The 27,129-nt window shown below is 32.1% G+C and overlaps 1 pseudogene; it reads right to left on the bottom strand.

Moving 5' to 3' along the window:
• Window positions 1-1,872: 1,872 nt before the first annotated feature.
• On the bottom strand, window positions 1,873-2,907 carry LOC149556199 (protein XAP5 CIRCADIAN TIMEKEEPER-like; annotated as a pseudogene).
• Window positions 2,908-27,129: the final 24,222 nt, after the last annotated feature.

Here is a 27,129-nt window from a genome sequence, read left to right as displayed (position 1 = left end):
TTTCTAGGCTCTTTCCTCCAAATGCCTTTAGGTCCTTGATGAGCACTTCTTGTTCACCAAGTGGAGGATTTGGTTTAGGTATCTCATCCTCCAAACTCACCTGCTCTTTACCTTTGTTGAAGTCTACATCTTCCTTATCTTGGGTTGCATCTTCCATCTCCTTTAACTTATCTTTCATCTCCTCTATGAATTCATCAAAAAGCATGGTCTTCTCTTCCATGAGCTTATTTTTCTCATCTACCTCCTTTTCCAACTTTGCATTGGTAACCATCTTTGAAGATCCACTTGACTCAATAGAATACAGCATACCACCATTAGCCACAATCTTATGGCTCTTATACCACTCTAATGGGAAGCTTCTTCACTTTAGAGATTCCTTTCTCTACCAACACTAGTACATTTGGCCCCATTTTTCAACCAATATCAATCAAAATTTTGACTCAATTTGGTCAAAATTTGGACCAACCAATTGGTCAAAGTATTTCTCATCAAAATTTTGACCAACTTATTGGTTTGTCAAAATTTTGACCAATCTGTTGGTTGAAACTCTCTAGAGCCTTGTGGTGCAATTCGTAAACTTCCAGGAATTGGTTGACATTTCAACCAACGCTTGGTCAAAAACTTCTAAGAATTGGTTGAAAGTTTGACCAATCCTTTATCGAGAACTTCTAGGCATTGGTCAAAATTTTGACCAATGCTTGGTAGGAAACTGCCAAGCATTGGTCAAATTTCTGACCACTACTTGGTAGGAAACTGCCAATCAAAAAAAATTGAGGCACTCTATAAAACAGTTCACATGCCTTGCCTATGATTTGACATTTTGCATGCATCCTACACTCTCTCATCCTGATGATGGATTACAGAGAATGATCTGAAATGATGATGCTAAAAAACACATGCAATCAAATCCAAAATGAACTTGCATTACAAATGGATTGTGGAAATTTGATATTGTTAATTTTGCATGCATGTCTACCAGGAAAATCACAACTTAAACATATATACAATAGATTTATATGTATTTAAGTTGTGATTTTCCTAGTAGACATGCATGCAAAATTAACAATATCAAATTTCCAAAATCCATTTGTAATGCAAATTTGTTTTGGATCTGATTGCATGTGTTTTTTAGCATCATCATTTCAGATCACTCTCTGTAATCCATCATCAGCCAAATGAGAGTGCAGGATGCATGCAAAATGTCAAATCATAGGTAAGGCATGTGAACTATTTTATAGAATGCCTCAAAGAAGCTAAGAATATTGAAATACTTACAAGGTTATGAGGCACTTCATATTTGTTGATCGCACAATATGGTCAAAAATTTTGGTCAAAAATTGTGGTCAAATGTACTACTCATGTACATTTGCATCGTTTGCAGTATGTCACATCTAATTGCACCAAGGCAAGTGGCGTTAATGCAAATTTTGGTGTTCCTAAAGAAAAAAAGATTAGAATCTCAATTCTTGAGAATGATGTTTCACTATATTTCAATATCTTAGCTGTGTCCCGCTTTTTTTTTTTGGGTAAATGGCCTTTCAACCATGCACCTTTATGGGAATAAAATATAGTTAAAGGAATATTGTTACAAAATCCCCCAAAAAAATTATTTTAAAGATGAAAAGTCTCATTATATATCCCATATCTAGTCTTATTCTTTTCTTTACACCTCTACGCAAATTAGTGCTTATAAAGCAATGAGGGTTGCAACCTTTAATGATAAGTAAAATAAGTTACTTCCAAGTTGCTCATTTAGAAAAGTACTAAAGATATGGAATTAAAGATGTGCATAATTGTAAATATTTTCTCATCTTGAGAAAAGCAAGCTATGAAAAACTACAATTCTACCATTGTGTTCAATAAAGCTTGTATTCAATCCTCACAGATAGTGTATCGCTCCCACTTTTTGGTCGGATTGTATATCTGAACAATAAAACAAATTGATCATATCAGTGTCTCACTACAGAGAATCAAGTCATTGTCATAAAATTAGGGTGAAATAACTAGGCACAAAAATTGTAAGGGTATGGGATAGAAGCATGCCTCCCATCTAAAGCCAGGAAAAATGTGCTTGTTCTTTTCGTACCAATGTCATTCAACGACCTTACCAGCATGGGACTACAATAAAATATACCTTTAGCTAATAAAGAAAATTGTTCCATAAACATTTGAATAGAAAGAATCTGTATAGATATGAAAGAAAATACCTCATCCTTCTCTATTGTAGTATCAACAATAGTCCAAATACCTTCATGAACATCAAAGTGGAAAAGCTGAAAACGTCAATTGGTCATAATATCTATTATAAAATCATTCAATATCTGCAGCTTCTTTAGAGGAAGTAAATGTCAAACAATTTTAGAATACAAACAAATAAAGCAGGGCATCATGAGAGCATAGCACACAATGCAAATCATCAACTACTATAAGAAAATAAGAAAAATACAATAGGAAAATTACCAGTCCACTTTTTCCTGTTGCTTTATTAATTATTAGTTCATGAAAGTTGTGTTGTTGCATTCCACAATATAAATATATTAGCATAATAAAACTAATTCTGAAGTTAAATAAATACTCTATTTTCTTACCATCAGTGGTACATCAAAGAAACCAAAATGTAAGAGCTAAACTTTCTATTTTTACTTAATAGAGCATCTATCACCAATAGAAGCCTTGCAGTAGATTTAACACTCTACAAGTTTTGTGACAGTCTCACAAGTGACATTATACTCTAGTTGATTAATACTCAATACCAAAGTGACAATTTGATTCAGTGGAACCATATTGATGGTAAAGGACAAGCAAGAATACATGAGGTAGAATTAGATCCTCCTTCACATATAGTAAATTTTCTATCAAGGCAATTCAGATCTCTCTGAACTCAGATGAAAGTTGTTGTTGAACAGCTCATAGAAATTCAACTATTGTATCTCCTTTCTAAACCTAGAAATGAGAATGCCAAAGTTGAGAATCAAATAAAACATCTATTTTACAAGAAATATTGTCAAAAATTTATCCATATCTAGCCCCTAAAGTATTGAGGTAACAAGAAGAGGAAGTCGGCCTAACAACAAAAACCCAGTCACCCATGTTTGCTGCAAATGAATTCACCATAGCTTAATAGAAAAAAGATTTCTAGTATCATAAAACCAAAAAAAACTGCACATAAAATAACTTGAACCAACCATAACAATCATAGAATGAATCAAAAGCTAAATCATGCTTGCACATGCTTCATTCACTAATAGAAATCTCCATAAAATATTGTGCATATGCAAATATTTATAACTTGATGAAATAGATGATTTTTAGGGAAGTGGAAAGTCAATCATGATTAAAATAACCTTCTACAACCATATGCACTTAAAGGCTTTATGATTTATCTCACCTAAATACTACATAAGTCCCAGTGAATTTTGCAGAAAGAAAGATTCCCCCCTTGCAAAGAGTAGGTTGAACTTTTAGGCTTTTGTACAATAACTAGTCAACAAAACTACTTGGAAACTCATTCCAATATTTATTTATTTACAAGGCCTATTCATTAGGCTAGTAAAGCAAATATTAGCACCATTTACATCCCCAATGTAGCCTCATCTATGCTTGGTTGACATAAAAATAATAATTTAAGATACTTGATGAATAAATTTTCTATTTTAAAATGAATTTGAAAAATTTAACGATTCTCCTTGTAAATCAGATAAAATATTTTAGTAACTATTTCTAGTTTGTATACTAGAAAGCAGTAGCCTAATCACCAGCTATGCTAATAAAAATATATATATAAGTTGTTAGGTTCATTAAATTTCCATAGTCCATAATAATGTGTCTTCATAACTTCTTGATTTATGTGTTAGCAATTTATGTCATCACCATTTTGGATCATGCTCCATGATCCATCATGAGGATGAGAAATCTTGAAAAGAGAATAAGAAAATAGAAAAATCCTATAGGCATATGATATTATAAGTTATTTAGGGGATTGGAGATGTTCGCATGGCACACATTCCTTTATTAAGTTATATTGGATCATGTGAATAATTTGTGTAATTAATCATACCAAGAGTAGCATAGGCCTTCATTAGGATTTTACTTTTCCATTCTACTATTAAGAGAAGGTATATATAAAAGAAGTTGGTTATCATTATAAGAGATGTGTGTGAAGTATGATTGCGTGGAGTGGCTTCTTCCATAAGGAGTATCATATGGTGCTACCTTGACTCGAGGGTTTACTCTATTTTACATGTATTGATTAATAGAGAATTTTGATACACAAACCTCTACTATGCTATGTGAGATCTATCAATAGTAATTTTAGGTTTTGTAGATGACTCCAACAAAGTCCTCTTCTTGCTAGCAGTCTCAACCTTTCATCAAGAAGGTCTTAAATGATCTATAAGCTAGAATTTTAAAAAAATAGAATAATACCTTCCCAAATGGAAACCTTCCAATCCATCATCATACCATGAGTGTCATTTGATTCACATCCTAATCACTTTCATCTTCAAAGATTCTTCTAAATCACTATAACTTCTCCTTGCAAAACAATACAGAGGTAAAAGAGATTTTGAATTAAACACCACTCATGGTATGTATCTCTACAAACAATAATAATTAATGATTTGAATTTGTATATGTAAGTGGAACTGAATGTCTAGAACATGTTGATCCAAATTGATCTTCATGATGCCTATATACAATAAAAAGAGAGAAGATTTTTTGAATTAAAAAGTTGCAAGATGTCAGGCACACAAGGAAGCATACAGGTCAGTCATTATTTTTTGAATTAAAAATTTAGAGGTGCCAGGTACACAAGGAACCATACAAGTGAAACATTGACTCCATCATACAAGCAACTAAGGAGGTTTGTGTGTTGGGCTATGTGTGCTTTGTTGGCTTGAGCAGTGCATATGGTCTGATCTAGAGACATTGGTTGTAGAGATGGTAGCAAACTAGGAAGAAAGTCTCACATATATATGATTTGAAGTTTGTCTCATGAAAGCCATCAATATTCACAAATTAAGAGGTCACATATTGAAGAAAAATGATGGATAATAGGGCAGATTTGGTAAGCGAAAAATAGCTATTTGACTTCTAGTTAGCCCACTAAAAGACACATCTAATTAAGAAATAAGTCTTTGTGATGACAAACTATTCCAGATAGGCACCCACATATAAAGAGAAGACTATTATAACATTGTTAAGACTGGTGATTATAGTTTTGCTAAATATTTTATATGTTTTCAATAATCCCTTTTAAAAGTGGCTATAGTAAAAAAATAGTTAGGCTCACGTTAGCAAAAGCAAATCATTGCTTGAATAAATATGATATTAGCTAATATGAACTGATTAACTCCCAAGAAATTTTGACAATTTGAGATGTCTATATATGTCTCATTCTATATCATGACACTAAGAGTTGTGTGTGAGACATTGATATGAATCCTATTGCCTAGGTATAATAAAGACGATTAATGCATGGAATAGATATTGCAATGATTTTGCACACTGTATATTGAGATGAGCTTATACAAAAGGTGTGATGCAGAATGAGCATAGGCTTGTGATAGGTTTGATGATAGCAAGCTCTTTGATTGGGAAGGTATAGATTTATCTTCAGACAACATTGTGAAATATTTTTACAAGTCTTAATTTGGGACAACAGATTTCCTATATTAGGACAGCAGATTTCCACCAAATGCTAGTGTGGAGTTTTCCTCTAGGACTATCAGTCTTTTGGGAATAAGAGATGAAGTCTTAATTGTGTATTTAGGACACAAGAAGACTAAGAAAATGTTGCAAACATGGTAAAGTTAAATTCTGATTTTTAGATTTGTAGCAGCAATTATCTGCCTTCATGCAAACATGGGACAGAAACCAATGATTATATCTCTAAAGGAAATCTTGGGAGGCATCTATTTACACATGGTTTCACTTACTATGTTGTACTACAAAGACATGTGATGAAGAGTAAAATACCATTGGTGTATAATAAAGTGGCAAAAAAGATGAGTTATTGGGATGAGAAGATGAGAGGTAGATGGATTTGGGTTTTGCGATTCCTTGGTATGTTAGTTTGAGCTTCACTTAGTTTCAAGAATACTATAATACTCTCTACTTAACAAGGCCAACCACATGAAGGTGGAAGCTCATCTAGCCTCACCCACCTCCCGCTAACATCAATATAAATTATCCATTATCATCTAATTACATACTTCATTCATTCATTCATCCATTTATGAGCTATAACATTCAATCAATACAATCACATAACATTCATTAATATGATATAAAATTCATTAATACACAATACTAATCAAGACTTCATTAACACATAAAAATATTCATTAACATAAAATAAAAATCAATATTAATACACATCATTCATGGATAATTACTTAAAACAAAGTTCTTTCATTATCCAACAAGGTTTATCAAAGAGCATTTTTAAAACATCATTTCTTCTTTTTGTTTTTCTTAGCTCTCTTAAGAAAAATTCTCATAGAAGCATCCATATCTTCCTCATTCACCTCCTCTTCTGGCACATGTAATGTCAAGTTATGATAGCTCCTCTTTGGAGGAGTAGGAGGCTACTATACTAAAGTGAGCTCTATTGCAAGAACAAGTAAATGGGATAAATTGGCATACTCTTTTTCTTTTTTCAACTACTACAAGTCTACAATTAAGTACTAGTACAACATAACATGCATTTTTCTTATCATTTATATTAACATTTTGATCCACTGCCATGTCAACATGTTGAACACTTGCAACATGCTCTGCTGCACCATGATGTTCAACATGCTCTAAAATATTCAAAAAAATTGATACACGTCAAATTGCAATTGAAGATGTTAAATTGTGTTCATAATTGCATAATTAATTTTCAATAAAAATTAATGCCTCCACCACTATAATGCACATCATGGGCTTCATCATGAGCAGGTTCTGTGATAGGATATGAAGGTTGCAGTAAAATGTTATGCACATTGTTATGCAGTCAATTTACATTCAAAACTAACACCAAAAAAGAATCTTCTAAACTATTCAATTTCATTTACTTTTCATCTGACCAATTTACTTGTGAGATATCATTTGGTGCACTAGATTCTTGGGCAAGGCTTTCAAATTCTTTGTGTAGGCATGCAGCCATGACTTTATAGCCTTCCTTCAAGGTAATTTTTCTATCTTCATCTGTGAGCTCCACACTGAATTTTGTACCCTATATATTTTTCTTAATATCATCAATTTTTCATGTATGGTTTCATTAAACAAAATTGTTTGTGACATTATATAAAAAAATTAATATGAAATTTCATTGCTCCTACTTACAAGTCAAGACTGGAGATTCATATAGCCACTAGAGCCAAGTTTGTGTTGGCCAACCTTTTGTAGTCTCACTTTTGTAGCCACGGATGTGTCCTACAATCTATGAACAATTTCAAACATCTTAGATTATATGTTAAAAAATATCACTAATTAGGTCATGATTAAAATGTACTTAATACTATCATGACATACCTTTTTTTGCCCTGTGCTACTTCATTTACTCTATTTTCACATAGCCCTTTCTCCTTTGTATCTTATATTATTTCATTCCACTCCATCGGTGGAATCATAGGAGGATGGTTGTACTTTGGATTCTCCTTAAGACCCCTTCTATATTGATCTCTCACATTCTTTCTATGCTTTGATGCTCTTTTGAGAAGTAGGCTAGTGTCAAAAATGTTTTTTCCAAATTTCTCCTCAAAAGATGTAATCAGCTAATTTTTTAATTCCACAGCTTGTAAATTCCACCTTTAAAAAAAAATAGATTTTTAGATCAATAACTTTAATATAGTACAATAAATGGAAGAAAAGAAAAATTATGTAGCAATGATATGAAACTACATACCTTTTACATATGGTGGGTTCAAATAGTCTCAATGTCATATCAAAAAGATGATCAAAGAAAACATTATTACCTACAAAAAAATAAATGGATTATCAATCCAAAATGAGTAATGTAAAAGTAAACTAAATTTATACTTTAAATAATAACAATTTTAAAGCACCTAGAAGATTTTGTTCTTTTGACAAAAACATAGTTTTCTTGTTCAGCAACAATGTCCTTGCATATGAACCAGTACTAATCACATGGACTGCTCTAGAAAATGAATCAACTTCAGAAGTATTGCTCTATGTTGCTCTATCAACTGAAGGTGTATCTATTAGTGCATGAAATAGGACTACAGTAAGATCTATCTAGCATAACTTTTATCACTGGTTACATCCACTGATGAATTAGGGCAAACATTTATAGACCATACTATTATTTTACTACCATTCCTCATGATGAGTTTGAAGATTTAAAATATTTTACTTCATTGACATCCAATGACCCTTAAAGTGGAATTGAATAACATGGTTTTGTAGCTAAAATGACATCTTAAAAGATAAAATGCATGGTTTTGTAGCTAAAACAGCATGTGAAAAAACACATTCTAACCAACATTTTACCTGCATTGACATTTTTGCCCCTAGCTTTTAATTTTTTTTACAATAATTTAATAGTTGCTCCTACCAGTATGGACTAGTGTATTGGAGTGAATAACAAACAAGAGAAAACTATGATAGTTTTGGATTCAACCCACCATCTACACCTTTGATGGATTGAATGGGATAATATGTTCATATATTTTTGTAGATTTTTTAAATTAGTTTCTTGTATAGATAATAGCAATTTGTATGATAGGTTTTATTACTAATTTGAAAACCATTTTGAAGTTGCCAGTTTGCTAGCCTGAATAAGGAAATCAACCAAGAAGCAACCATAAGTTGAAATCCAATGGTGGAACCATGATGAATTTTTGGAATCAAGTAATGGACCTTGTAACCTATGTAAATATTCATTTTGGTGGTGTGTTGAACAAGTTCCTATTTTAACCAAGGAGCCTTAGGTGAGTTTGTATACCAGATTAGTCCTAATGATCAATAAAATATAGATTAGAAGGAGCTTTGAATGGATTGTTTGATGCAATCCAAGTTCTTGATAGGAAAGATGAAGGAGTGAAGATAATGTGTTCCAAAGGAGAAGTCATTGGGAGTCCATTTGAGTGGTAATGTTTATCTGCTCTCTATTAGGATCACATATTTATCTATGAAGAGAACTACAAAAATGTGTCCCAAAGGTGATACAATGTAGTTCTAAGGTGCATTAGTTAAATCTAGTAAAATTAATGAACCTTCTAGTTAAGACTACCTAACGATGTTATCCTAGAAACACATTTAATCCTTCCAAGAAAATACATACACAAACATTGATGTAGAATTATCAAAATATGAAGTTTATTAAATGTAAATGAAACATCATGACAATTAAAGCACATACCAAATGAAATGAAAGACAGAGAGACACCACCAGTCACACTTTCTTCATTGGTAAATGTGTACATAAAAACCTATGAAAGTAATACCACAAATCATAGTATTGAAATTGTTCCCATATGAATTATTTTACTTCAAACTAGAGTGCAGATCTGTCAAATAGGACCTTAAATAAAAAGCTCAAAAAATAAATACTAGAGTACATCTCTTCCCAAACATATGCATTTTAGAGTTTCCAAAGCTTGTAAGCCAACATATACACCTAAATGATTACAAGAGTATTGCTAGTCATCTTGTATCTGAATAATGATAATTTGGATGAAGTGTAAATGAGCATAGGGACACATGGCGGCTTCTTTCCCAATAAGAGTTACAAATATTTGAAACTCGCCACACTCTTTGGCATGATTTATGATTGATGAAAATTCAAACTTCACCCAAACTTGTACAAAATTTGTAGAGATGTATTAATATAAACACTATAGGCATCATAGACACTTTTATCAAAATTAAAATCTCTCCTAGCAAACAAATAAGCAAAAACCAAGATCAAATAATCAAACAAGTTGATAATCAGCTTCAAGAATGAAGATGAATCACTTAATAGGCCTTTCTTAAGAAAATGGAGCTGCTAAAATGTCTTGCCCTAAATGAATGGTAAACACAAAATAAATTCACAGTAACCAATTTTATTAAAAAATTGTTGCTAGCTAAACCACAGTTGATGATTGAACAAAAAAATCAAATTGGTCAGAAAGAACTTACATAATATATATTAGCTCGATGACTTGAAAAAATACACAAGACAATTCATCAAACCACTGAGAGCTATCGTATCAATAAAAGAAAAAGATGTAGATAAAATTTGGTACATATGATAGGTACATGAGTATAAAATCCACCCAATAAAAAAATGCATGATTAGCACACTACAAAATATAACAAAACAATGTTTTACCAGTTGTGGGCATAGACAAGGATGTTTGCATGGACCTTGTTGCTGACAATGCACAAGGCAATACTGGACTATCGATCAAAGGAGGCATCTGTACTTCATCATGAGCTGAAGAATACAATATTCTTAGCAAAGACATTTGCAATGCAAAAAGATCAAATGGGATACTAGCTAGAAACATCCACAAAAAAAAGAAAAAAGGTAAGTGTTATAATGTTGATGAAAACAAAGAAAGAAAGAGTGACTTACATGAAGGTTGTGCACTACAACCCTCACCATGTTCACCATGTGATGTTACAACTATTACATATTTCTATACAAGAACACATAAAATTAGAGATCATAATTTGCTATATAATGTTAACATCTATTGAACTTCTAGTATTGCTTTAGTTGAATTATTGCTTACCTTCAAAGATTGGACCCTACGGTCCAATTCTTTTCTCAATGCCTCTTTCTCCTCACTTGTGTCACCCTTGATGATAATGTTACCAATTTCATCAATGTATCTTTGTTTGAGTTGCTGGGCCATGAACATAGGGTCAACACTAAGGGCGATGTCATGTAGAAATGACACATGTATTTCAGATCGCATTTGATCAGCTATCATTCTAACTTTTTCCTATCATTTGTCACATCAAATATTAGTAAAATTTCATCAAAATAACTCCAAATTCATAAATAAAAGAACATAATAATATGACATTTGTTTCTATATTAACATTAAAAATTACAATAATTAATGTTTACCTCTATTGAAGGTGGGTGAGATGGTACATCCATATCGCCCTATGAAAAAGATTAATAAGTTTTAGAAATCAGCAGTGAAATTAAAGTCATAGAATTACCACAAAAATATTAATAAAAAAGTAGATTGTGTATGTAAATCATTTTTCTTAAGTTAGCCAAAAATTTGGTGTAACTAATGTGTATATCTAAAAAAATATTTGACATGTTCTACTTAATGTTTATATTTACACATATGGTTTGGAAAGAAAAATTTGGTCATACATGACCCCATCATAGTTGACATTGATCCTACTAGACATTTCATTGATCATCATGATCTTCATTCATGTCATCATCATCATCATCATCACCACCATCATTGTACTTGTCACTTTGATCATCATAGTCACCACCACCATCTTCATCGCCATCATCATCATCTTCATCATCATCATCATCATGACCATCATCACCATGATCATCACCATATTTATCACCATGATCATGATCGTCATCAACATCATCATCATCATTATCACCATTATCCCTAGCATGACCAAAATCATCACCATCTTCTTCTTCTTCATCACTAGGTAACTATCATTCTTGATATTCATTTACTTCATCTTGTGCTTCTTCAATATCTTCTTCTTCCATCACATTATACTTTACCGCCCTTTCTCTTGGGTCATATCTAACAACAAATAACTAATCTAGTTTGTGTGAAACACCAAAGTAAAATACTTGCTCTCATTGGCTTGGAAGAACATAGGGCTCATCTCTGACTAGCTCAAATAACCTTGTATTAATCATAGTAAATCCACTATCATTTTCAATAATAGTCCTACTAGGATCATTTCAATTTAGCTGTAACCTGAACCATTTGATAAAAAATAGAACTCTTTTGAATGAATTAAAGTCACACTCAAGTATATCATCCAAAATGCTATAGTATCGATTTTCAGATTTTTGAGGATGTATGTCAGTTCTAGATGAAATATTGGTGACCGTGAAGACAGCACTTATCCCAAAATCACATTTTTTTTCATTTGTCTAACTTTTTTTGTGCAAAATTTATAGCCATGGAAGTACATATCTTTGTGGTGTTTGACTTGTAATTTTTCAAACATGTCAAGATTATTTGTATCGATCTCTAAGTTGATATTAAACTTATGTCTCATGATTAGTAATGCTATGTGTACCTTTGTATCTCTTAAGCCATATACTAGATCAAGTACCTTTGGTGTAACATTGGGATCTCCATTAACATGAGCTTCTTTAACCAACAATGCAACATTATCCCATGTTAATGAGCGACCATTTTTTTTAGACTGTTCAATCCATACCATCATCCAATCAAGATTGTTTGCAATATACAAATGTAGTGCATTTCACTCACAACTAACTATAAAGAAGAAAATTACACTAGTTAGAAACAACTTATATATATATTGATGATAGATAAGAATTATTAAACTACAAAAAACAAAAACAAAAAACTTATAATTACCCCTCACTCTCCTCAATCTACCTTTCCCTATCAGGTACTTCTTTTCGAATTTGTCATTAGAGTTGGGATCCCAAATGCAATCTACATGGATATTTGCTATAAACTTTGGAAGATACTCACTAATGTACACCATGGTCTGGTGTACCATATATCCCTCTACCATAAAACTCTAAGGACATTCTCTTTGTCAAACTAAGCTCTTCATAAATGTCAAATGCCTCTTAACCATCCACATTAACCTAGTTTGTACAAGTCAACACAATTCAATCTCCTCAACTTCATGTATAAGGTAGTGTTCTTGAGCATTGAAAAAGGTTAGAGGTAAACACTTATGCATTTCACAAATAAGCTGTGGAATTTTTCTCTTCCAATATTTAATATCTTTTTTATCAATTTCTTTAGATGATAACCACCTAAAAGAAATTCAACATGCAAAAACACATAAACAAGATTTCAAATAAAATTATATAATAAATTTCAAATAAAAAGCTACAAATCTAAGAAAAAACATTTCCAACCTCATGTATTTTCAATGATCATATATAACCTGTTTAATATTGTTCTCAAACTGGTGTGGAACGGATAGAGGTAGGATGTACTACAATCATTAAAATATAATCATTTTAATATATTATTAAATAATGCAATAGGTAGTAAATTCAATTTTACAAATATACTATAAATAGAGAATATGACTTACCTTGACAAAGGTATGCCAATCATGTGTTTTCAACCCTACCCCAAAATCACCTTTCTTTGATAAAAGATTGCTTATATTTGGAGCAGATCATGTTGGAAATTTTTCATTTTTTATGACTCCTTTTAATGCATCACTTTTTTGCTCCGTTAATAACCAAGGAAGGGCACTTGTATTTATGCAATCTTCATTTATATTTGATTCAATGAAATCTTTTAGTGCATAATTGGATTCATGAATGTTAGCACAAATTTTGGCAATTTGTTGTCTATCACACCTTCCATCCAACATTTTCCACAGTCTCTCTCTTACATTCTTTCCAATATGCATAGCATCAAACAAATGCATGATTGGAAAATCCTTGTAGTACATTAACCTACTAAATTGAGTAGGATAACTTTTCATTTCTTTAGGATGTTGGTCATTGATGCCTTGACGACCTTCATGAGCATCAATTATAGCATTAGTAAATATAAGACAATATCAAAATACAAATTTTAAACTTTGGACGATAAATTGGACATTACCTCGATGATTTAGACGATTGTATTCCAACTTCCATAGATGAGATTTCATTTTGTGTAGCCTTGATGATGTCTCTTCTTTCCAATTGAAAAGAGGTTTTTCAAAAATTTAATACCTATGATTATTGTGGAGAAAGTGCCTAAACTCATCGAACACATGCTTTCTTAAACTTCTTGAATGATAAGATTTCATCTTCGGACCACAAACTAGACATGCAAATTTTCTATTTGTCTAAAGACCTAAAAGATCATGTATAATTGGATCATGTACAATTATCATGCATAAATTAAGCATATGATAGTAATATGTAAGCACTATAATAGACCAAAAATATGTGATCTTAACAATATAACATACTGCAAAAATGAGTTAGCTCAGAGGCATCATGTATTGTCCATACAAGCATTGCATGGAATTGAAATTGTTAGTGTCCTATTAGTCTAGAGATGACATACATAGTAACCTCATTCCATAACTTCAACAACTTGACAATTAGGGGCTCAATATACACGTTCATATCTTTAACTTAATACTTACCTAGTAATTGAATGAACGTAAACATTACATAATTATTATGACCATTTTCATGCACTATTATAAATTAATTTAGATAACTACAAAATGAAAAAATACTTGACACAATCATTGACAACATTATGTGCTCTCTCTTTATGGACATCCAAGGAGGAATGTTATTGTTAATAACAAAAATAGGCCACATTGAGTAAACAGATCTCATATCAACATATGGATTGACACCCTCTGCTGCCAATGAAAGCTTCAAATTATGAGGTTCTTCTTTAAAGTGTAGCCATGTTTCTTCTATCTCTTTAAATGAAAAACCATCGGCAAGCATTCACATAATGTCAACTTGACTTCTATTGCATGCATGGTAATCCATAAATTGTGCCAAGCTAGCACACCTAAATAATCATTGAAGACATGGAATAATGGGAATGTACCGAAGAACCTTGTGAGGCACCTTTTTTGTTATTTGATCTTATCAATATCTACTAATATGAAAATTAGGGCATTCTATTGCAAATTCATATTTTTTATGATATAGAATGTGATCAGCCAATAGTGGCATGTTGTGATGGTTAAGTTGTTGCGTTGTTATCCTTGCCATCCAGGTTCAAATCTCATGGGGATGAGGTCCCCCGTTTGTGGCCTCACTGGTTCATAGCTCCAGGTCAAAGCGTTGGTGGTACCTGTGGGCATGTCACGCCAGCGCTACCGGTCACGTTAAAAAGTTTACCAGGCACATTTGAAAAAAAAAAAAAAAAAAAAGATATAGAATGTGATCATTGGGACACGCATGTATTATTTGATACTTCATTCCAATCTGATTCATAATGGTAGATAATTTTTGGTACAAACAAAGCAAAATGTTTGATGGTGGTAACAAAAACTCACTTATCAACCTACAACAATAAATATGCATTGTTAATATAATAAATAGTAATTGTCTACTAACATTGAAGATGACAAAAATGACATACCTTAGCATACGTGACATTGCTACATTGGATATACCATTCATAACCTTTCAGTTCACCAACAACACTATAGCTGAGAGTAGAGTTGTTTGGAAGCCTTTGTATAAGGGCTCGTGTGCCTTCTCAAGTAAGGGTATATCAAGACCATCTTCATCATCATTATCAAATTTTCTAGTACCATCACTGTAAGCCTCTTCATTGCCTACCACAATACCATCTTCTTCAATCATGTCCTCTGGCACATTATCATCTTCTTCCATGGGAGTGTTATCCTCAGCTTGGATATTCACACCTCCATGTTCCTTTAGTAGGAAATCCAAATTCAGCAATGGACGAAAATCATGGCCCCCTTCAATGTGATCATGTCGCCTACAATGGCTTTGGGCTATTGTGATTAGAATTTTTTGATTCTTTAAGCCCTTACACTTTTTGCAAGGACTAACATTTATCAAGTTTTCTTTGGAACTGAGACCACAATCTAGCCATTGTCTCACTATTTTGTTCTAAGTTCATATTGTCAAGCATGGTCTTTATTCACAGGAAAATATATCTACAAATAAATTGGACATGTTGTAGTTAATGTTTATATCTGCACATATGGAAATTGTTGATTAATGTTTTCAAATGTAACTAAAATGATCCTATAATTTCTAGAAGGCCTAGATGTTTGCAAAATGTGGAGTTATAGACAAAGTATCTTAATTATTTGCAAAATTCCTCAAAGAGATGTCACAAGGTGAAAGTTACTTAGGTGTTATTAGCAACATGCCTTGACTAATCTTGATAGCAATCGCTAATATGATTAATGCATCAACTAATGAAGATGACAAAAAGATCGAAACATATTAATGTATAGAAATGTTTTTCTCAAGGAAATATATGCTCTTTAGTAAGAAATAAAAGGAAATATGAATTAGATGTGATCTAGTTGTGCTCTAGATAGATGGACATTACTTTTTGAAAATCATTCAACAAGGGCATCATATTTTCATCAATTTATTAAGAGGTTTGTACAGTTTGAGACTGGAGTAAGAGACAGTTATCATTCATGCTGAAGATTATTAGCCTAAGGACTGCAGACTAAGTGTAATTAGACATTTCATTGTTTATGGTTTTACCAATCCCAGGAGGCTAGCTAGGAATAGGAACTACTCTAGGAACATTTTGTGGACAAGCTTTTGGAATGAGACAATTGAATATACATGGCATTTACATATAGCAATATATTGTGATATAGTGTCATATTTTGGATCATTTAGTCTCATCTAAAATATTACCATTGTACAATCAAACCTAGAAAAAATAATTCATTGATGTGAATTGTAGAAATCTAATATCACTAAATGAGAAATCTATTTAAAAATAGAATGCCAATGTGAAAGAAATCCTAGAGAATATATATTTGTCAATGCTAAAAATCAGTTGTAAGCATGAGGTTTCCAATTGAAACTAAGCTATAAGCATGATACTCCAAACAAAATGTGTGATTGTGTGATGAAACAACATCTGCAATTATAACTGAAGTGTCATCTAGTGGTTCTATCTTGTAATTGTAAACATGATTTGCCAAAATATTTTGAGCGTGAGAGCCTCAAATATAAATTATATCATGGAAATGTTTCTATCTTACAACCATAAACATAATAAGAGTGTCACCTAATAGCTCTATCTCACAACTAGACACATGATACTCCAAAATCTTTTGGGAGTTCAAAAAAATACATTCTATCTTACAAAGATCTTAGCTGGTATGACAAGGGCCATGATCTAACTAATCTAGGTGAGCCCTTTAGTAGTTAAATAGCCATGAGCCTCAATGGCATGCATCTTCATAGCACATGGATCCTATAGTTTGCTACTAGTTAGAACATTTATTTCATTGGTTTTCATCAAATGATTTGGTTGCAAAGAAGGCATACAATCCTGCAATTCATATAATCAAGAATGGCCATGGGCATGCATTAACTCTTACTATATGTATTGTAATACTTTTTTTAAGGCCCTTTAGCTTAGGAACCACACTTCTTTTTGATGGATTTTCTAAGCAAGATAAAAAAACTTACACAAGATTTGTTGAAGAACTGTACCATCAAATAGCAAGACACATGAACTTTGAGAAACAAAAATTTGTATCAAATAGCTAATAGAAATCTAAAATTTGTATCAATACCAGTCTATTTTGAGAAACAAAGGTAGAAGATGCTATGTATATGCAATTTTCTACCACAATAAATGTAAAGACGAGGTGACAAAGGAATTCCCAGACCTAGAATTTGTGATCCCTAATATTGTTGCAGTAAACATTCTCACATTCCCAGAATTCCAAAACTAATAGGAAAATGTCAAAATCTTCTTTGATGAACTTATTCTCAATGGCCATGTTGTAGAAGCTCTAAAATATTGCTTTTCATACAAAGTAAAAGATAAGTTTTTCCAGACAACAAATGTTGGTTTTATATATGATTTGAACAAAGACTATATAAGAAATGTGTTAAGAAAGAGACTACAAAACTAAACAAGTAGAAGCTAGAGCGTAAATACAGGTTTGGAAAATAGAAAACATTGAACTTATAATTGGATCAACATGACTATGTACACAAATCCAAACCCTCACCTATCCTACAGTTTAACAAATCTCCCAAAAATGAAAAGGCAGGTAAATTGATTCACAGAGCTGACACATCCACCTAAAAGGATATGTTTATTGGAAAAGTTGTTCACAATCCAAAAAATCATATCCAAATCTTAATTGTGGATAGAAAGGAATTTTTGCAAGTAGTTGTCTGTTCTAATCCCTACATTCTTGGCTCAAAACACACAATGATAGACATGTGGAACATGGACAGGAAAATTAATATAGGTCACAAATATAAAAGAGTTTAGAGATGGTAAAGTTGATACTAAAGTCAACCAAACAAAAAATAATGTGAAATCATAATGGAAGAGTGAACAATGGGTAATGCATGGTATGCAAAAAGGGAGATTGGAAAACTTGGAAGACAATGCCCAGAAAGGAAATTCAAGACTAGTGAATAGAAAAATCAAATTTCTTATAATAGACATGAGTGAAGCCATAAGTAAATGAGTGGTCGCAACCTATTCCTAAAATACATGTAACCTCATAAAATTCCATACAACTGAGTAACGTCATAAAATTCCACATAGCTCAGTAACATCATAAATCTTACAAGGCCTTATGATAGAATGTGAGCTTCCTTCTCAAAGTTATTATAATGAGATTAAACAATATTTATACTCATAAAATCATAAAATTAGAAACTAATATTTCAAATGTAATATAATTACGCTGTGGGATGTTTGTGCACCTATGCAATAATTTGATACTATTAACAATCAAGAAAATGACAACAAACAAAATCAGCATAAAAATAACTCTCCTGCTACTTGCACCTTTTTACTGGCTTCCTCCTAGCCTCCTTGTTTTCTATCCTGGAAGTTCCTTGGTTTCCCTCTTGTAATCACCATTTAAACATGTTGATATCATTTAGATAAATATTAAAAAGAGTAGAAATTATTTAAATTTCAAATTTTACAAGGAAACTCACATTTATTATAATTTTCTAGTTAATATGAACCAGAACAAGAAAGCACACTTTTAGAGGTAATAATGATGAATCCAATCTAAAATATAGATGAAAATAACTTTCAAACTTTGCAATAAAAGAATTTATTTATTTTCAAAAAGCTACATGCATATAGATTATATCGTTGCAAAATGATGTAGAGTTGATAGGTAAACATCAGAAATGAAAAAATTCCAGGCCCTAGAGAGAAAGGTTGTGTCAAATTCTTCTCATGACTGAATGAGGAAAGGTGTAGTTCAAGGTGACATTGACATAGGATCATCAATCCATTGGAAATTCCTTAGGCACTTTGAAGAAAAAAGCCAACTTAATGACCTACTAATATGCAAGCTTTGTGAAGAGCTAACTTGATATGGTTCCCAATGAGAGGTGCATAGGCTATGGTTAGGCATTATACTAGTTTTTAAATGTCATACACAACTGGTTGAGAGAATAAACCAAAGATGATAATATTCATGAGTAGGTGCAAAATGCAAGCCTGATAAAAAATCACCTTGGGAAAATGAGGGCTTTAAGCCCTAGACAAGGACAACAACTAAACATACCAATTTAATGTCATCAAGAGAAATCACATCTAAATCTATTAAAAATGAAAAATGAATGAGAAATTTGGAAGATCACATATATGATCATGGAGCTTTAGAACCTTGAAAAAATTTGGCCCAAAATGGCATAGCAAGAGCCAAGTACAAAGTAGTTTCTCTATTAGAGTACATGAACAAGCCAAAGAAGCTAATCAAGTTTTCTTGGGTGCATCAAATTGAGATACAATGGCACAAAAAAGTGATAAGTACAATAAGGAATAAGCTCCATCTCTTCCTTCATAGAAGAGGAAGGAGGGGAACCTCACCCAAAGTGAATGCAACCTCAACAATTGTGTCGGTTGATAGAACCAAGACCTCTCATGTGTGTAAATGTTGTAATGCATCTTCTCATACAACTCATGAAAGGGAGAAGACTATCTACAAGCCCTATCCCATCCTATTGACAATGAAAGACTTCTATCTACAATAGGATCACTTGTGACATTAGGTTTAGAAACAAGGTGAGAAATCTTTGCTTATATATCCTCCAACCATTATGTAAATAGACTTTCTTCTTCTTCCTCATTAAGGTTGCACCAATCACCCCCTACTTCTACTCAACTAGTTGACTTCACCACCCTTTCATTGTCATCATCCTCCTCTCCAACCTACAACATTTCCCTTCTCAATGGAAACTCAAAGCACTATTTCCTACTCAACCTACATTGCTCAACATGGATAATATTTATTTTGACCATCAGATTTATATGATGTTCTTCATTAGTAGATAAGAACCCATCATCATGAGCATGAATGGTTCACTTAGTATTTATTATATCTTGATAGTGCTCATAGGATGAAAGTTAATCCATCTTAATAATACACCAAATTAAAGGCTATGCGATCAAGGTTAACTTTTTGCACTGTATTCAAAACCTTAACAAGTATTTTGCCTTATAGTTATACCTTATACAGCTTCTTGGCTTATTCCCTTATTTGTTTACATGAACTGGTGTGTTTGCAGTTTATCAACATAAATATGACATTTTATATGCATTCAACTGTATAACTTTAGAGTCAATCTTTATGACCATATTTCATGAGTAGTGTTTAATCATGTTACTATTCCAACAATGTTTTGTTATTTTGCATACAAATGAAATCAGAGAATGAAAATATCTTATTTAAAGACATGGGAACAATTATGGGAGAAAACTGGAATGTTTTGAATGCAGAAGAGAAGAAATGATATAATGATAAATATGAGGCTGAAAGAAAAAGCATGCTTACAGGTAGTTCTCCAAGTTGTGTAATCTTGTTTTTACATAAGATCCTTAAAGGACTAGAGCTAACCTCCTAATGAATTTGAATTTTGTTGGATAAAAGAAGCACAAAAGCTTCTTCATGATGAACAACAACATAATTCAGTGTATAATAAATATAATATGCAAAATATGTTGGCCACTTTTCTTGTTATCTAAAGACTGCCTCATCAAGTGCCTTACACCAATAATTTGTCTGATGTTCCTTTGTTCTACAAAAGTAGCAATAGAACAAGGAAGGCACACTGACCCTAACAGACCAAAGAAGTCCACAACATCATTCCTATTTTCTAGGTTTGAGCTCTCTGATTGCCAATCAACTTCTTTTCTTAGTTGATTAGCTTTCACTCATTAACATTCAGTTTGCTAATTTAGATCTTATTTCTATTTTAACCACAATGGAACAAGGGAAATGCTAGCAAATGAAAGGCCCAAAATTAACAACATAGCCAACGATGCACTCTTTTCTATTTAATGCAACGTAATGATTTTGGCAAGGTAATAAAATACATTAGTAGGTCTTTTATAGTTCCCCATTTTTTATCTTTTAGGAATTGAAAGATGCGAGTAGGGAAATATGGGATGATCACACAGTAAATGTAATCATGTTTGTTTGTTATCTACCTTTCCTTTTTGGCTGAGATCATCCATGGTCCTAGATTTGCAATCCCAGATCTTCCTTAGTGATTTTTTTCCTTCATATTTTCTAATATCTTATTTGTCTCTTTCATAATTTTTAAAGCTGATAATTTTAAATAACATTCAATAATGATATAATAGATTGCTACACTAATGAAAATGTCAAGTATGATTCTTTGTCAATATTAATATACTATATTCATAAATGGATATTGTCTTGTTTCTCTTTCATTTTTTTAAAGATATTTATTTTTAAAGAAAGCTCTAAAAAGCCTTGAAGAACGTAGAAAAAGAATTTTTTGACAACGATGACAATTTCGAGATCATACTTCATTACTATGCACCCTTAAAGAATTGATGGGCATGGAAGACAAGAAAGCAATACGAACAACAATAGCAACTCCAAAGATATATTTTAAATGAAAAGTCATGAAAAAACATTATGTAATTTTGAATGATAATTTCTGATATATCTAGCTTGTCATTATTCCTCCCTATGATGGAGGTGTTTCCATCAATATTTCTCCCTTTTTAACTAATGGGTTCATTCCTCCATTCTTCTTATTATTGACTAGATTCCAGTGATTTTATCCTTTGTCTTTATAAGTTTTATCTCCCTTGGTCCATATCACTGCCTTTGATTTGCATCCATCAAGTTGGACAAATAAGTGATCTCCTAGCTCTATAGGTTGGCCTAGCTCCTAATTAATCACCCATTGACCATAGGTTGAGTTCCAAATTGTTGTTTGACTTTTGCTTCTCTAGATTATTATCAAAAACTATTATCTTTGTTATTTCTTCATCTTCTACCTGATTAGATTCCTTATATTTCTAGTGGGAAATTCCCTCATCCCATTTATGTTTTCTACTAAGTTCCTTCTTCTTTTCTATTGAGTTCCTTCTTTAGTTAGCTTTATTTTCTTTAAAGGACTAATTTGTGTATCAGCTTTATTTTCTTTAAAAGACCTATTTGTGTATCTTTTTATAGTCTTCTCCTTCACTTAAGGGTTTGAAATTTCCTTAGTTTTAGAGCATTCTAATTCATCCTTATTTATGTTTTTGCTACCTTCTACTAGAGATTTTTCCTTCCAAACATTTTTGGGTTCTTTGACTAATCTGTCTCTTAAGTTTATACTTTGGTTGTTCATGGGGGCAATGCTCTTCCTAAAGGCTTGATTTTCTTTTAGATTAAGCAAGAAATGGAAGTGATTCATACTCAACAACATGAGGCCATTTACCAAGTTTGGAGTGAAGACATATGCTCAAAGGTAGATCAATTTCTACATAAAAATTAACATAATTTGGCATAGATACAATCCTAGATTTGTCTATAGAAAGGAGCTCCCCAAAATTAAATTTCCATGCCCTTAAAAAAATATTCATTCCAATACTTTAGAGGAAGTCCAACAAGTCTAGCCCAGATAGGAATAAAGAAGAAATAAGATTCATATAGGCCCATGTTCATAGACCATTTTTGCAAGGCAATGGAGACCTTATCTATCATCGATGGATGGCTATAAAGAACATAAGATTGGTCCTCATCATTCAAAAACTCAAATGAGAAGAAATCTTTGGCCATTGCCACAACCTCCACCTGTCCCTTTCAATACTAGTTTTTCTTAATGAAGCTTCTAACCACATCAATATTCGATTAAGAATGAATAAATTTTCCAACAAGAGTTAGAGTGTTTGGACATGTGATGAGGCAATTTTAGACCAGCTCCCTTTTCACCCCTTTGCTATAAATTAAGGGCACCATTATTGGGAAGGCCACCTATTCCTAGAACAAAGATATAAGTCCTCCCATAGGTACATTCTAAATCTAGAATCTCCGCCTTTAGTTTTACAAAACTAATGATAATCTCACTTTAGAAATTTTGGCATATATTACTTTTGATCTTGATTTGCCAAACTTTTGTAATTCTATATAAGATTAATCCCAAGGTAGAAAAAATTGATAACTAGTGGGGAAGTTTTAGTCAAACTTATTTTTCACCAATTTTCTAAAAAGTAAGGGTTCCTAGTTTTTCTAAAAGATTTTCATTAATATTAAATTAAAATTTTGTTCATGGAACCACCATCTTCCCTGAAAAATAATTGCTTGAAAAAATAATACTTGAATTTATCATCTCACTATTAAATTCACCATCTCCTCCATCATTTGCTGATCTTGTCGAACTGTTGTAATCCCATAAAGAGATTAATCCAGCTCTAGCAATATCTACTCCCGAATTCCTATCCAACTCCAACAATATTTAGTCTAACTTATTTCTCATTGTTTGCTAAAAAGTAAGGGCTCCTATAGTACTCCAGCAAGCTCCTAAGACTACAATTTCTATATATGCAAATCTTTGTTTTCCTTTTCAAATATGAAAAATACTTGAATGTACCATTTGGTTATTAGACAAGAGGTTCATTTTTGAATCTACATTTCCTCTCTTTGTTACCTTGGATGATTGTGAAAATGGCTATAATAAATTCACAATCTCTCTGATCTCCTCCAGCAGTTGATCTTGATCTGGTGAACTTTTGTAACTCCACTTTTAACAATTCCTAGTGTGTTTCTTAATTTCTTCAAGTGAGTTTAGTTTTTGTGTTTGTGGGTGTTTCAAATCTAGGAGATGTTCACAATTGAATCTCAAATGGAGGTTTTGATCTCTCATCTTTGATTGCAGAAATTTAATTTATTTTCAAAAAAATTGCAGAGTGCTATGAGAGAAACACAGAGGAAAGAGATATCAATCCATCTAGGGTTTTGATTTCATTTTTTCTAGCTAGGGTATTGTTCATTACTGTTGCATGATTTTCTATGGTGACAAGAGCATCCAAATTCTTAGTCCAAATCGTGCTTCAACAATAGAGGTAATTTTACATGCTTTATTCCTATGAATCTTGAATTTTTTTGTTTGTGTTGAAACCCTAGACTTGAGTTACGCATTATGGGATTTTGTAAAAACTCTGCAGGGGTGGTTTAGTGTGATAGGTGATGTTATGGAATCTAGAAGAGTTAGCAAAGTTTATGCAGCAAGTTTATTAAGAGAATTGGGTGCTCATACATAGGAAAGCATCAATTGGAAATGGAGCATGATATACATGAGGCAAAATTTGCTAAAGAGATTGAAGAGAAAAAGTTTGTTGAAAATTACCTAATGTGTGTGCCATAATATGCTCCTAGTTTAAGTTTCTTCTATTCAATACCAATCTCATTTGTTCACCCTTATTGAGATTGAAAACTCCAACAAAAATTAGATGAAAGAAACATAAGAAAAAGATGGAGGAGCAAAAAATGGCTAAAAAATGTGATAACTACCTTGATTCTTCACATCTTCCTCGATTCTCGCCTCTTCTCCTAAATTGTTTGTGCAACTCCCATGTGCACTCCATGTTAAAAAAAAATAATGAAATAGGTCAAAATTCCCTTTTTCATTTTAACATGTTCAGCTTGTGTTGGTTAAAATTTCAACCAAAACTTAGTGTTGGTCAAAATTTTGACCAACACGAGCATGGATTTAAAAAAAGGATATTTTCCCTTCCATATTTTGACCAATCTAAAACATTTTAATAGATGGTCAAAAAATTTGGTCTAAAAATGGGGTCAAATGTACTAGTGCAAGGCTACTCCTAACCTACTTAGGGTTAATTTTCCAAAGCCTAACCTAGAGGACTCCTTCCCAATCCCCTTTCACCAAGAAACTGACCCAATAATTCAAATTTCCATCCTCTACCTTTAGTTCACCAGATATGCACTATTTGACCTAGTGTGCCATGATTCCACCAAGTATAGCTAAAATTCTAAAATCAAGTTTGAACCATCATTATGAGGTTCTTGACACATTTCCTACCATTCTACATCATTCATTTGAGTGTTACATGCCCCCAACTCCAAATTGCCTTGTTTATCCTTGTAGCCCTAAGAGCCCCTATTAGCCCTCCTAAAAATAAGGAACGAGCTATAACTCCCAAAAAATATTAACCAAGACACTTAGGGAATTCCAATGGGTATTTAAAAGTAAGTTGTTCCCTCCTTTATTATTTCAAGAGGTGTAAATTACAACTACATATGGTAGGAGGTGGTGTATTTTTCCTAATATCAACTAATTATTCAAGACTAATAGTTCTTCTCTACAACTTAGGGACAAGGTTATCATAAACTAAATGTTCATTCATTGCTACAAGTTACATTAAATTTCCAACCAATATCTAAGATTGAGATGGAAGTGAACTATGTGTACAAACTAAGAGGTTTTACTACACTTGTACAACAAGATAGCATTATAACAACAATGATTAACATACATCATGACAAAGTGACAATAGGTTTCTTCCAAATCATTCCAAAATTGTGGATATAGAAAGGAGTAGAATTAGGAAAAGCCAAACTCAAAATCCATAGCCAGTATAAGTTTGTTTTGGATCTTAATTCTCTAATTTCACATTTAGTTTACTATCAATTTTATCTCATTATTTTAAAATCTAGTAAGTCGTGTTTTTCTTTTGATAGGTAACAAAAGCTACAAGAGAAAAATGGTACTCAATGAATGGAGCTACTAGTTCTATTTCTCTATCATTGTAACCAATGATAGGAAATCTCATGGAAACTAACATTTTTATTTATTTGAAAATGTAGGCATCATTTTTTAGATTATTAATGAAAGTGGAAATGTAGGTGGTATATTGAGAAATTAATAACTTTTCAAATTATATAGATGAAAATAGAGTTAATGATTTTATTAGTATAGTTTCCAACTTCGATATTATTTTAAGAATTAGGTGTTGGGAGTCTTATCTATTTTACAAGATTGGGAATATCAAATGGATTTATTTTATATTATAATGACAGATTTCACATATAAGTAGACTCTTGGGAATGTTTGTTTCCTTATGATTGATAGCTTGAGCATTCAATATTTATAGTTCCTATTTGTGATTAGTTTTCAACTAATGCTAAGAAGAGTATTTAGATTGTGTGTGTGTGTGTGTGTGTGTGTGCGCGCACACGCACGCGTGTGTGTGTGTGTAGGATAGAAGTACATGATTTTTTTTTATAGGGAAAGTTATGGTGTACTTGGGACTTTTGCATTACCAAATTTACTTTTTTCATGCTTTATGTTCTATGAACGATATAATTTTTTCCACTTCAAATGTTGGTAAAATATATAGATGTAATATAGAAATATTTCTTAACATCTTATAGTTATATTTGTGACTTAATACACTAGGAGGCCCTCCATAGTAGTGTGTCATCATTCTTGGAATATTTCATGACTAAATCTTGTATTGCTAAAGAGGTTTAAATTAAAATATTAAAATATTACTAAAGAGGTTTAAATTTGAAGTATATATAGAATTGAAGTTATTTATTCCAAAAATATACCAAAATATGTTACATATTTTATCGTCCAAATTCCATCTTGTCTCCACTTAAGTTGGTGAAAGCCCATGACAAAACTATATGGGGAGTATTACCCTGGAAAGGGTTATGTACCTACTTTATTAATTGAATTAATAGATAGTTAGGTTTTCAAAGTATCAAACTACAAAATCTCTAAGTGCAGGTGTAGGCAAGGCCATCAATGATGAGCCCTTGAGGCTTAGGTGTAGTCCCTTAGGATTTTTCCTTTGTTTCAATGTAGTGCTCTTATGTTTTCTCAAAATGAGTCATATAACCAAGATATCAATAAAGTTTTTATTTATGATCATGCATCTAATATTATGTATCTAGTTGTTGAGGCATGTTATAGATGTTGGATGTAGTGGTCAA

This window comes from Cupressus sempervirens, chromosome 5 (genome assembly GCF_028749045.1).
Source record: "Cupressus sempervirens isolate cs-2001-9-10 chromosome 5, ASM2874904v1, whole genome shotgun sequence".
Lineage (NCBI taxonomy): Eukaryota > Viridiplantae > Streptophyta > Pinopsida > Cupressales > Cupressaceae > Cupressus > Cupressus sempervirens.
This window is presented reverse-complemented; position numbering and strand designations above follow the sequence as displayed.